The following is a 14,998-nucleotide window of genomic DNA, read 5'->3' as shown; positions in this document are numbered from 1 at the left end:
CTTCAGAAGAAATTTCTGCTACAGATATTTTAAAATAATTACTGGGTGTTCATAGCTTCTCTGAGTATTCCGCAACTGATGCCATGGTTTCTTCCCAGCTTTCCTGAAGCTTCTTATGTAATCCGTCGTCTGTTCTTGTATGGATGATAGGAAAGCTCTAACAGACACGAACTTGGAACAAAGGATCTTTTATGGTTTCATCACCGACGCTCAGTAATTAGGGCGGAAACCAGGCCGTCATTCAAGTAGAATGAGCCTTTAGATGTTTATAATAAAGTTTTTAGAACCGAGCTGTAAAGCTGTGGGGTATTATAGGTAATGAATGGTATCCCAAATATTTAATTCAAGCCATACATATACGATATAAAAATACTAATCAAGAAACTAGACAAGGGTGTCCATTGTCACTTACTCTTTTTAGTATGTATATTGGTGCATCGATCACTAAATGTAAAAACAACCTTAAAACATATTTCAAATTAGGTTTACAGACTTTAAACTTTGTGATGTTTGCAGATGAGCAAGTCCTATTTGTCAATTCAGAGGATGAGTTACAGATAGCCATTCAGCAGTTATGTAAGATTCCTGCACAATATAACCTTAGTTAAGAAGATAATAGTTATGACATTTTTAGTAAAGTATCCTATGCGATTAAAGGTAATAAAAAAACAATACAATTATTATAGAACAAGTTAGCCATTTTAAGTGAAGAGATACTGAAATTTGACTAAAATTCACTTTTTTTTTTTTTTTTCAAAAAAAATTTTTTTCGCTTAAAATAATCTTTTGACTGTAGAAAATATATTAAAAATAAAATTTAAGCCCTAACTCAATGCTATGACATTTAATGATGTCATTTTTAAAGCTCTGTTAGTCCATTTAATTTTCAACTCATTTGTTTCAAATTTACCGCTTTCTCAATCTGATTTCGGTTGTTTATTTTATATAATGTCATTCTTCAATAGTATGGCAGCCATATCTCCAATAGTTTTAAGTTTTGCTCACCAGATAGCAGGAGATGGTATTATTCTTTGTTGTTTTTGTCAGACATGCTTGAAAATTGTTTTGATCTAAAGTATAGAAATGTGGTTGTTACATTTTGACGGAAATAGTTATTATAGTGTCTGAAACACTTAGTATGTAAATAGTGTGTATTATGTAGGTTGCAGTTAGTGTAGTTTTGTGTTTTGTTGTGCATTTGTATATGTAGTTAGTTACAAATCATGGGCAGAATTAGCAAATAGAAGGCTAGACTTGTAAATAATAGAGAACTGTGAACAACTGCTCAAAAAATGAGGCAGAAAATGTTAAAAAAAGGTATAGTAAAGATAGTATGCCCACAACAATCATTGCCTGGCCCTTCAAGTGAGAGTTTATATCAAGTGACTCTTTAGATGTGTTTCTCCGTAAATTGTTTTTTTAGTCACCGTGCTCACCATAAATTGATATAACTCAGAAATTGTCAATAATAGGAAGGTGAAATTTTGTGCAGATCTTAAATAGACTATTTAAAAATATTTGGTTTGATTAGAATTTTGGTGTTTAAATTGAATATGAAAATAATAATATGCAAAGAAGTGGACTCGGAAACTGAAATCCATGATATTCCAAAATCAGTTATAATATGTCTGTAAAACATATTAAAAATCAAGTGAAGCCATTTTGTAATAAATCTTTCTGTGAATCTAAAGGTAAAAGAACTTCTCAAAAAAAAAAAAAAAAAACTGACTGAGTTATACCAATTTTTGTAAATAGTTACAAACTGAGGACTAATTTCCAATTTGGCCCCCTTTTGCTTTTTTTTTTTAAACCTAATATTCAAATTTAGATTTTATACTGACGGTTGTTCAGTACACAAAAAATTGTAAGTTTCAATGCGAAAACAAGGAATTTCAAATTTTCAGTAGCCTCTTCCCTTAATTACTTGAACTGTAATAGGCCTATAACTTACGATAAAGAGAAAGATGTAGAAATAAATTGAATCAATTTCAGTATAGGCCTACGTATGGTACAATCCCTGGCAAGAAAGACCAGAAATGATACACAACTTAAATACTATAGAACCATTGCAGTACCTATGCTGATGTACGGATTTGAAACTGGACATTGAATAGACTAGAGCAGATAAACAATTGAGAGGCTTAGAACAAAAAGCAGGTAAGTGACGGAAACCTGGTTTTCAGGAAATTACAGTTAAAGTTCTACATGCAATGAAATATTATACTCTAGTTTGGTGAAATGATGCCCAGATAGCAGCACTGCACAGCGTGATCACTTACCTGATTTTATCCCAAAGAAACATCCTTTTGGGCTATCACAACACACACTTAACTCATTTTTTTTAATAATGTCACTTACCTGCTTTTTGCTCTAAGCCCCTCAATTGTAACAGGTCAGTTGCAGGCTATACTCAACGACATTAGACATGTTTGATATAAGGAAAGAAATAAAAAATAAAAAGAAAATTGTTAGAGTCATATTTTAAGAATGGATCCTAGATGTCTGATGAAGCTTGCTACTACTTAAAAGTACATTGGACGATGAGACGTCGAACGCCCGAAAAGAAGACGGGAAGATGATAAATTTGTGTGATCGGAACGGAACTTTGGTCCACTGTGCCGTTCATGATGATGATGGAAAACCAGAACTACATTCAATTACTGTGACTTTTAAATTGTCATATCCGAATTTCTGTAATATCAGTAAAGGCATAATTAAATTTAATGGAATTCCGTACTGGAAAATAGTTCGAGTGACATTCCGTCATCTGTAACAAATTACATTCGTCTTTTGCACACTCCCATAGTGTCATATCTTACTTTAATTTGCTGTGAACTAATATCATGCCTACAGGATATGAGATGTATTCATATTTGAACAGTATGTCTTACAAACGTTCTTATGATGGCAGATAAAAGAGTTATTTTTTTTCTTCCACCATGTTAATAATATCAAAAGAAATGCTTGTACAAATTTTGGTCACTCGACCACAATTACGAGGGCCGTAAAAATAAGTTCGCCAGAGGCCGTTAACAGAAAAAAAATACAGTTTCATTGGACAAATTTATTGGAACAGAAACAGCAATTGTTGAGCAATTTTTCAACATATTTTTCACCGGAATTAAGACATTTCTCATATCATGGAAGCGACAGAGAAGGTGCAGACAGCTGTCAAACGCTTGTTCCGATCTCAGGCGGCTGACTTCTACGACACAAGGATACAAATTTGATCCCATGGTATGAGAAATGTCTCAATTCCAGTGGGAGATATGTTAACAAATAGCGAAACAATTGCTGTATCTGTTTCAATAAATCTTTCCATACAATTGTGCTTTTTTCTATAAACGGCCCCAGGGAAAATCACTTTCTGGACGTCCTTGTAATTGTTGTCGAGGGGCCAAAATTTGTCAAAGCGCTTTTTTTGACATTATTATCATGGTGGAAGAAAAAAAATTATCATTTTTATCTGCCTCCATCAGAACGTTTTCTTGTTAGATACACGCCAATGTCCATCTGGCGCTTTTATCCAAGTCTATGCACTGGGACGTAAGAACTACTAATTCTGCGAATTCCGTTGCTCACTTGTGCAGCAGATTCCCTACTTGTGCAGCAGATTCCTTACAACCTAAGACTTTCCTTTTCGGTGCTTTTATAATGCGTTACAGCATTTCGAAGTTTTTCCTAAGATCAAATAGCGTATCATAGACCACTAATGAAAGTGCTACAGCATATAGATATAGCCTACCCTTCGGCACAACACAAGCTTTGTATGAACTGGAAGTAATAAACAGAATTAAAGAGGATAGGCGGCTGGAATTTTCTAGCGGTAACGAGTGGGAGGATTATGAACGACTCTTGTCTTATAAGACTTTACTTTTAACAATTCCGTCCCTTTCGAAGTTATGCTTGAAAAGGGTTTTTGCCTTTATCATTAAATTATTATTTTTTGGGGGGGGGGTATTAAGATTTATTTATTTTTATTATTCATTTAGGTGTATTAATTTAAGTAAAGTTAATAGAAGATTTTAATTTCTTTCTAATGCTTTCAAAACATATGCTTTTCTTTAAAGCTCTTTAACTTTAATTATTTAAGTTATCTAAAAATTTTATTATTATTGGGTGGATAATATAATATGAAAAATATAACACTGTTAGGATTTGTCCAGTGATAATATAGGAATCGTCTCTACTGTTCGTGCACCAATTGTTTTGGATACACCTGCCTGCCTGTTGAGTTGACTTTCTTAAAGATTTCGTAGGAAACTGTTCTATAGCCTATAGCAGCCGTGGCGAATATGTGAATCACGAGCACATTGTGGCTCGCAATGCTAGCAATGCATTTCTCTTGCTTCCTACCTTCTCCAACCCCCACCCTCTCACTCACTGGAGTCAAACTCCGTTCCATATGGTTAGATCTTCAATTTAAACTCATAGATTTATAACGCGATGTTAAATGAAAGCTAGATGTAAGGACTTGACAAATGTTGAACTTTTCAAATCTTTGCCAAAAAAGATAAATATCCGAAGCTTTGTTCTTTCGCTAGCTCTGTTGAAGCCACGTTCGCTACAACTTACGTTTGTGAAAAATTATTTTCAACAATGGAAATAGTAAAAACTAAATTTAGATCACGACTGACAGAAAAATACCTTCGTGATCAACTACGATTGGCAGTAAGTGAAGTAATTCCTGATTTTGAAACTCTGTCGCAGAGACATTCTGAAGACAGTTAATTTTAGGTTGTGATAATGTGTCCTATGTTTTCTTATTCATTTCTTTCTTCGTTACACGTACTACACATTAGTTTGTAACCTTATACTGTATAAAATTATATTTAAGTGCTTGACGTAAGGGAAATGAAAATCCGTTAATAAGTCAGACAGTTGCTTCACTTCCCCTTCGGATGTCCGCCTCCCTCCATAGGTGATATGCATGTTGCAGGTTAACAGTGGCTCGGCGCACGATAACATTTTCGCCAATGCTGGCCTTTAGTATATGCATCTAATTTTCCGTCAGTTAAAATGTGATGTATGCACCTTCTTTTTTTTATTATTTGAAAGTAAGACTGTTTCACTTTTTTTCACTAAATTCTGAATTTTGAATCATATGGTTGCTTTTTTTACTTGATTATTTAATGACGCTGTATCAACTACAAGGTTATTTAGCGTCGATGGAATTGGTGATAGCAATATGATATTTGGCGTGATGACGCCGAGGATTCGCCATAGATTACCAGACATTTGCCTTACGGTTGGGAGAAACCTCGGAAAAAACCCAACCTAGCGAGAATCGAACCCGCGCCCGAGCGCAACTCCGGATCGGCAGGCAAGCGCCTTAACCGACCGAGCTACGCCGGTGGCTGATATTGTTGTTGAACAGTAGGATATTTCCTTAGGAATACAGCGCGACACTTTTTGTATTTCTTGGTATTACAGCCTCTGTATCATAAATGAAGATTCGCTGTTGTTATGCGTACTACATTGTCATGTACTAAACAGAACTACAATCAATTGTAGTCAGTTGTATACTAATCTTCTGACCTTGTCGTCTCTTCTGCCTGTGTTATCTGTTCGTACTACGCAACACAGTACCTTCCCACGTTTGATTCACGGAAAATTTAGACACTATTTACTCTCCAAAACCTGTTCACGTCCCCTCTCGAAAACCTGTTAAACCTGTAAAAAAAACCAACGGCATTTACCTCTCCAAAACCTGTTGACTTGCGAACTCTCTATACCGGGTGTCTGAAACTTCTTGGATCAAAATAATATAAACAATAGAGGAGACTAAGCAGAGTATTTTTAAATATGGAACCTGTGGGATGGTAGGAGATAAGGTCCTATTAGGAGATCCTGTAAAATTCTAGATCATACGTTGCTGCTAATCAGACAAGAGGATGGAAAATGGAATCGTCACTCCAGATATGGCGACTGTTGAAAACATCATGACGCGTGAAACGGGCCTCATTTATGGGCAGTGCAAATTGTAGGATATTCGGTAGAGCATCAAAGCGCTGGGTAAACCATTGACAGAACTGAACTCTGGATGTCAAATCATTTGTCCCCATTGTTTACACCACGGATGTCAAAGCGCCGGTATTACGTGTTCATACCACAAGCAATATAAATCGAAGAAGGTTCATTTTTTAGCAAGATAAAGTACAATCATCACTCTTAAGGAAATGTTGTGCGGGTTCTTGAGAGCACGCAGTGCAGTCGCTGTAATAATTAGCCTACACACATAGTTGGTGATAGGGTTGTAATTTCTGTTCCTTTCTTCAGTACTCGCCACACAACATCCCTCGAATCACACATTTCATGGACAAGCAGACCCGTTTACATAGTCCACGTTACCTGCGTCGATTTTGTAATTGTTTTGCAAGTTAGCTCCCCCAAACTTGACGCAGGAGACGGTGAATTATTTGTATGAAAACCACAGCAATTTACGGAAACGTCCCTCAAACGTATTTCTCGTTTAAGATCTCGTGGAGCCTGAAATAGACATTTATGACCATCACTCAGTTGATATTGATATATCACCTATATTTTATTTTGACCCAAGAGATTCCATACATCCTGTATAAGCATGTTAGTCCTGTATAAAATATTGTAACTCTCGCATGAAAATTTGGACTCTTACTAGTACTGATGTAGAAATTTTGTTGTACAAGCTGCAGCAATGCAAGTAAGTGTATAATAATATATTTTTCTGCTAAATATCAAATTGGAAATACTTCCTTCATGTGATGGTAACGTTGGAATTTAGACCCCCTGTCATTTCATCAACCTCCGTCATCTTCCCTAACTTTACTGTATAGATGTTTATATTTTCATTGTAAAGTTCACTTCTAATATTGCTTTTGTTTCCACGTGCTACGTCTAATCAATTTTTTTTTAAATTGTAGTATGCGTTTTAGGTATAAAAGTTTACTTATTCTAGCCATTGAAGGCTTTGTTCTGATATTCCTATCGAGTAAGGACAGTCTTTTGCATTGTTCCGTCTCTATGCAAACAAGTAAGCTGGAAGTGTTTGGAATTGAAACTAGTTAGGAAAGGAATTCCTAGAATGCTAAACTCGTGTGATACGAGCTCAAGTCTTGTGCTCAGCAGAGTATGTTAGTAACAACTTCAACCATTGAAGGTCAAGTGACTGGTTCAGTGGCGGACTTAAAAATCCACAAGTAAATGTTGTCGTGCTTTGTAATTCTCTTTAGATACAGAATTCATTAGGCATATTTAAATGGAAATACTAATTTCATTATAGTAGGCATATGTTATATTGGTGTGTATAATCGAAAAGCAAGCCATTTTCATATATTTTCAGCATTGAACATAGTGATTGACATTCTAGTTTTTTGGTCCGAGATTCTCGAATTAAAATACAGCCCAAGGCGATGGAGGGTCATAAAATATGTAGAATAGCCTTCTCGAGAGGTTAAGTGGAGAAAGTTAAGCTGTGAGTCCCGTGTCAAATCTGTATAATATTTCAATGCTAAATAGCCTCTGCTCCTGAAAGCTTTGTTAATTGAAGTACGAGTACTACTGCTGCCGCTGTTACTACTACTACTACTACTACTACTACTACTACTGCTCTGCTGCTGCTGTATTGAATTATGTCCATCATCATCGTCATCTAACAGGTCTATGGATAATCCTGATTTATACAGAATGTCTCAGGAGGAATATAAAATACTTCAGTTTTATTTTGTTGCATTAGTTTTGTAATGGCCAAATGTTGTAATTCTTCAATTCTTTCTATGGGTCATAAAATGTGCCATCCATATACCTCACTGGCTCACTCCCCCTTACACGCATGCAACCCTCTCAGCGATCTGTATTTCGTCTCTTTTCCACTCACTCGCTGTCTCTCTCCTGGGCTCTGCATGGCTCCTACGAACCCAGGGCAGCCAAGGGGCATCACGGTGGCTGCCCACTTGGAATGGTCTGTCGTAAAGCACAAAATCAGTATAACTGGCCTATGGCCCGGTTAAATTGAATTATCTCTATTATTATTTGTTGCTGTTATTATTATTGTTATTATTATTATTATTATTATTATTATTATTATTATTATTCTTACTGCTACAACTGCTGCTACTACTACTACTACTACTACTACTGCTATACTACTACTGCTACTACTACTACTACTACTACTACTACTACTACTACTACTACTATAAATGTCTATTATAGTTTCACTGACACTAATTACGTAACTTTTATTTCTTCACTTCCATTCATGGGATGGACAGGGCATGTACCACGTATGGACATTCCAGAAATGCATATAGAGTGTCACTTGGAAGGGCGGAGGGAAAAAGATCTTCGAGGAGGTCGAGACGTAGGTGGGAGGACAATATTAAAATGGATTTGAGGGAGGTGAGATATAATGATAGAGACTAGATTAATCTTGCTCAGGACAGAGACCGATGGCGGGCTTATGTGAGGACGGCAATGAACCTCCGGATTCTCTAAAAGGCATGAGTAAGTATTCATTGGATGGAACCCCGAATACAAGACGGAAGCGTTGTTACTTCGCCATGTTCGATGATGATAATATGATGATGATGATGATGATGATGATGATGATGATGATGATGATGATGATGATGATGATGATGGACTACCACGTGTTAATATTACTAGAATTTGTTACAAGTATATTTTCTGACTTCATTGACTTTAACTCTTGTTTTTATTGTTCCGTAATAATGACGTTGTAAAATCAACTTTTCTTACTCGGTATTTAACGTTACTCCAATTACCTCGGGCGAAAAAGAAAAAAAATCTTACTATGTTAATTGTTAGGAAAGATACATAATTTTGAATACGATTATACGTCTCGCTTCCGATAGTTACAAGTAACGCAAATTGACTCCGGTAGTGGGAGCACCTTTTTCTTTCCAAAGAGTAGTAATCATACTTCGCCGTTCCCCACCCTACACCTCGCTTGCAATTTTCCCTATTTATATACGTAGAGCCTTTCTTGATATTTTCAAAGGAGTCGGATTGTTCGCACAGGGTGTGTACAAACAAACTTGCACACTTTCATTAGTTCAAATCCTATCGAAGACGGCGAATATTAAATGGCGTTAAAATCCTTTAGGATAACGTAAGAGAAGTAAAAGGGGACTCTGTGTCCTAAATTTGCGATACGCAAAAAACTCTGTTCCTAATAAAGTACTGCAGGAAAAATGGCTGTCATATCTCGTTCAAAGGAAACTATGTGTTAAAATTGAGTGAAAAATATATTTTCAGATTTTCATAAAATAAGATTCCCTATTAATCCTGTTCCGACTGTATATTCACTTTAACTCAATTACTTGAAAAACATATAGAATTCAACATCCCAACCTATATAGGATTTATAGATTATGAAAAAGCTTTTGATATGGTAAATATAAGAAAATTATAGAATGCAATGAGAAATAAAGGTTTTCCACAACAATTGATCACGGCTATTAAAAGTTTATATGTAGATAATGAAATTGTAATTGATATGGATTTTAAATCAAAAGAGCAAAAAAAGAAAGGTAATAATAAATCGTGGTGCCAGGCAAGGGTGGCCTCTATCACCTTTTGTATTTAATTTATATATAGACGAAGTCATTTTAAAATGGCAGATCAATTTAAATAAACATTTTAAAAGTAAATAATAAATTGTTAGATACAATATTATTTGCCGATGATGAAATAGTGATTTCCAGTTCAGAAGATGATCTACAAAGAGCCATTTTTACATTGGAAAAAATAAGTGCTAATTATAATTTTAAAATGTCAAAGAATAAAACTAGAATTTTAGCATTTAAAGGACATGATACCTTAAGAGCAAAAATAGTAATTATAATACAATTTTAGAGTTTTAAATATTTAGGTTTTAACTTGTTCTATATTAAAAGTGAAGATATTAATGACAAAATAAATAAATTTAATCTGATGTGTGGCACTATTAAAAGAACCCTAGAAAATACGAGAAAAGAAACAAAAATGAAATTTTATAAAGTAATGGCTGTTCCTATATTAATGTATGGATCGGAATGTTGGACGATCACCAAGAGACAAGAACAAAGATTGGAAGCAGTAGAGATGAGATTTCTAAGAAATATAGCAGGATATACTCTACTAGATGAAAAACGAAATGAAGATGTAAGAAAAGAACTAAATATTTTGAAACTCACTGATCGAATAGTTAAATATAGGAACGCCTGGAAACAACATATTGATAGAATGCCAGAAGAAAGATTTCCAAAACTGTTGTTAAATTATAGACCTTATGGAAAGAAAAATATTGGACCCCCACACAGAAGATGGTCTGAACAATTCTAACAATCCTAGCTTTCATGAAATGGAACGAGCCTATGGCTAAATTATAAACTGTTTTACTCGAAAATAAGACTCATTATTTACCACATATTTGTCTTTAAATTTGGTAGGGTCTTATATCCGCATCGGGTCTTAAAAACTAGTATATAGAAACATGAAAATGCAATTTGTAAGTAAGTTAGAAGTAATAAATCAGCAAAAGATTAAAATACACTTGCATGCGGAATTGCATTGCAATATCTTAAAATGGTTTTGAGTTATTAGGGAAAAAGTATTGGAAAAGAAGTTATGAGAAACAAGCAATAAACATACCGAGTGAGTGACGAAGCCTTAGATGAAAGGAAAACATTTTTTAACATGACTATTAAAAATGCATATACTGCATAATTCTTTCACTGATAGGAGCGGAAAGTCCAATCTCCAATAAAAATAAATTTAAAAATATTATTTCTTTTTAATCTTTAAACCTGAATCCCCCCCCCCCCGCTTAAATACGCATGAGATATTCACACCCTCCACCTCATCATCTTTACGTAAGCTTATGTTACATGAATGGTTTCCATGTTTTGTGAATTCTGAAGCTTCAATAACTAATCGAAAATCTGTATCTTCAATAACTAATTGAAAATCTGTGAGTATTTCAGTAAAGTTTTTTCTTCTTTCATTCCATTACCGTTAAACGATTGGTGTCGGAATTTTTATTCACTCTGTAGAAAAGCTTAATTAAGAACATCCGGTGGGATTCATTGCGAGTCTTTGAAGTCTCGGAGTTAGTACGCATTGTTCCCACTAGACGGCAGGTATGCCGTCCGCGTTCGTTGCAATTAAGTCATGCTTAATAATACCACGTCCCGTGTAGATGAACACATTAAGAAATTAAACTGGAAAATTAATCTAATTGAAGTTAGAAATTATACCATTATAACTCATTCAGACTTGACTTTAAATTAGTGCGGTGAAGCAAGGGTCTCACCCTTGTAGAGATCTATCACTCTTGTCTTATCTGATAGGCCCTAGTTCGAAAATATGTCCATTAAAATTTGAAGGCCGTGTTTCAAGTTTTATTAATGTATTTTAGTTTTTTGAGGTGCTTAATGGAATTTTCTTCTTCTTCATGATCATGATCATCATTATCATCATCATCATCATCATTATTTTAATCATTACAATAATCATAATCATCAACGGAAACTGCAGCATTGTTGTTCAATTGTGATGTCATGTGATTTAAGTAGCTTGCACCATTTTTTGTCTTGGTTCCCTGTATAGACGTAGGATATTTAATACTTTTCCCTCTTTTTGTCTCGTTTTTGGCAAGTTAGGAGGTGGTTTTTGTTGAAGTTTTTGGTCTCTGTCGGTACATATTGCACATCCTGGGTCTTCTATTTATCTCATCCTAAGGAGTTGTTCGGATAAATAGTGGGCTGCATAGATTTTCCTATTAAGCAATTGAAAACGCAGCACACCCAGTTGAATTTCAATTCTTAGATAGGATTGCCATAAAGGTGAGGCGAGAAATTCAGGACTCCAACCGTCCAACGCAACATAATGTAATTGCGACTTAATTTTTTTTAGTATGATCATAAAAATACACAGAAACTCTACGATGTGCAACAAATAACATATTAATACTACACAATTATAATTGAATTTATGATTCAGTTCGTTACGGTACTTCATTCTTAATCTTCAACCAGTTATATTTTTCTGAAGAAGAATAATTCCTCTAATGGATTCAATTTTTAGCCTATTTCTGTCATCTATCCATTGCGCATCCATGATAGAAAAAATTCTTTCCACACATGCATTCATTCATTCATTCATAGTGTTACGCCCAAAGGCAGGTCTTTCACTGCAAACCCAGCATTCTTCAATTTTTCCTGTTTTCTGTCTTCCTCTTTGTCTCCTCATATGATCCACATATCTTAATTTCGTTTATCATCTGATATCTTCTTCGGCCCCGAACTCTTCTCCCGTTCACCATTCCTTTCAGTGCATTCTTCATTAGACATTTCTTCTCAGCCAGTGACCCAGTCAATTCATTTTTCTCTTCCTGATGAGTTTCAGCATCATGTAAGATTTACGAGGAAATTCTACCTTTGTTAGGTGAAGAGAGAAAGCATAGTATAGACCTGAGGAAGGACGATTAGTACAGTTTTAAAGTTTGTCTACTACGTCGTGGAGTCTAGGTCTTGAATGCGATGATAGTAATGATCATGGATAGGCAACTCGTGCTCACAAAGTGCTAAAAAAAATCCTTGAAAGAGAGAAAGACAGACGGAGCCAGCCGCAGCAGTTACAAGTTGTTTGTAGTTCCGCTGCAAAACCAGTTCACTGCCACGGTGCGCTCTGCGGCTCATGCAGGTGGTCGTGATATCTGTTCCATGATTTGAATTTGAATTTGAATTTGAATAATTTTAAACAGACTGTACATAAACACACGTAACAAAATGGTATTATTTCCCAGTTTCGTAAATTAATTTAGTACTGGAAACAGAGAATGAATACAACCTTTTTAAGATACAACAAATATAGCTGCAACACTGATTTATTATTACACTATTTGTTAATATTTCTTATTATATGTCTTATTTGAAGCATAGAACGCGAGAATTTACAAGCATTTATACATTAAAGAGTATTCCTCTGTTCTTAGGAAGGTAACAATCTGTATTCGCAAACAATCACAAATTCAAGGAATTAATTTTTAAATGTAATGGCAGATGAAATGAACTTACTTCTGTAGGTCTTTCTGTACATTGAGAGCTTTTACACTACTTTCTTGTATTAAACTCTGCCATAAGCACATACAGTATATATGGAAGCAAAGACTATATTTGGAAATTCTGACTTAGGCAGCCTTACGAACAGTTCTATTCCTGATTTCGCTGGTATCTGAGTGGCGTGCTTTCTGTAGATTTAGTAATTCAAGCTATAAACTTTCAGGATTTCTATCGGCTGTAAGCCAAAAGGATTTTAGAAAAATTTCAATTCTTTGTCAATTGTCACTTTCTCCAAACTTACCAGTGAATTCTGCTGTAGGTCTTGAAGTAGGGCCTTATATTTCATAAGAAGATTTTCTTATCACTCTTCAAGATAATTTATAGTCAAAGAAAGTGAAGTTGTCTATGTACTACATGATACTGCCACATTTCAATTTTATCCATAAATGCTGTCAGCTAGTCGATCATATATCGTGCAATTCTGTAACTCTTACGCACAACGTGCTAATGATATTTGATATCAGTCTCACTTGCTGATATTCCATTTTTACCTTTAACTGTTCTAAAACAGATCTAGACAGTATTTCTTTACTAAAACCTTCACTGTGTCTATTTGTAACATAAAATGATACTCGTAATAAAGTGTAATAGAATATAATACAAGCTTTATCTTCCTTCTTAATAAAAAAAAATATTTCTGTTTCGACTCATCACAAAGGGAATTGATCTGAGGATTATATTGTTTCTCACTTAAAACGAGCCGCCACTTACTGCAGACCCGAGCAAACTTGCGCCTTGCAAGAACCGCATACAGGCACTACAGCTCATATAGAGTCCGTTCTACCTGCACTGAGGTTGTGTTGACACTTTGAGAGCACGAGTTGCCCACGCGTGGTGATGATGATGGTGATGATGATGATGATTCTCATTGAGAACAACGTATAAATTTACTCCGGAAACTAAACCTCTACTCCGTGTCGATCTGAGAATAGTTTCCAGTTCTATTTTTTAACGTGGTGTAAGGGTCGAAAATGTAAGTTAGATTTCAGCCATAATTTTTAACTGTCAGCCGGCGTCATAATTTCGTATGCCCTTTCGCACCCGGTGGAATATATTGCCGAGTCCCTGTGGCTTGATTGAATGACGATTGTGTATGAGAGGCTTTGTTTCTTTCTGTCCTGTGATCGGTTCCATTTGTCATCGCCCGTTAACCAGTATCGATCCGTAGTTTGAATGACGCGGACATTTGGACAGTGTATTGTGATAGGGAATCGAATCGAATAGTACAGGGTGCTCAAAATATATCTCTCTAAAATAAATATTTTAGCTGAAATTGTACAAAATACTGAACATATAAAGTAGAAGAAGGTCTGCAATCAAATAATTATGAATATCTTTCCTCATACACCCGGTCACTGTGACACAAGGACTAAGAAATTATTTTTGATTTCTGATTAAATAATACTTATGTTACATTTAAACGTTTTACAGTGTGGTGAATATTACTTTTCACTTAGTATATGACATTAGGTGTCTCCTGAAACCTATTTGCTCGTAAGGGGAAGAAGAAAGTGGGCTGAGTAGCTTTCCTCCCTCGCTACGCATTCACTTGCAGCTAGCTAGCTGACTTGCCCTCATCATAAAGTTCACTATGAGCTACGCGCACACATGCAATTGGTTTCACGAGGTATCGACCTATATACTAACTGATAAGACTTTTAACCCTTGTTTGCCTTGAATGTCTCCAAGTTATTCACGTCAAATCGTTGCAAGATATTTTGTTAATTTCTTTTAGGTTAATCGTATGTTTTATTGTGATCTGTTGTCAGTCATACTTTCGTGGCACCTTCCACTTTTGCTCAGGTTGTTGTATTTTCTTCTGAAAATATTTTGAGCTGGCTTAGTTTATTTTCTTTTACATTATATTTAACTAAGTTATTTGGTAATTAATT

The 14,998-nt window shown here is 35.2% G+C and overlaps 1 protein-coding gene across 3 annotated transcripts in view; it reads left to right on the top strand.

The window, feature by feature from the left end:
* Pgant9 (polypeptide N-acetylgalactosaminyltransferase 9) overlaps window positions 1-14,998 on the top strand; it is a 1,578,943-nt gene that overhangs the window by 545,221 nt on the left and 1,018,724 nt on the right. The gene's annotated exons all lie outside the window — the stretch shown is intronic.

This window comes from Periplaneta americana, chromosome 1 (genome assembly GCF_040183065.1).
Source record: "Periplaneta americana isolate PAMFEO1 chromosome 1, P.americana_PAMFEO1_priV1, whole genome shotgun sequence".
Lineage (NCBI taxonomy): Eukaryota > Metazoa > Arthropoda > Insecta > Blattodea > Blattidae > Periplaneta > Periplaneta americana.
This window is presented reverse-complemented; position numbering and strand designations above follow the sequence as displayed.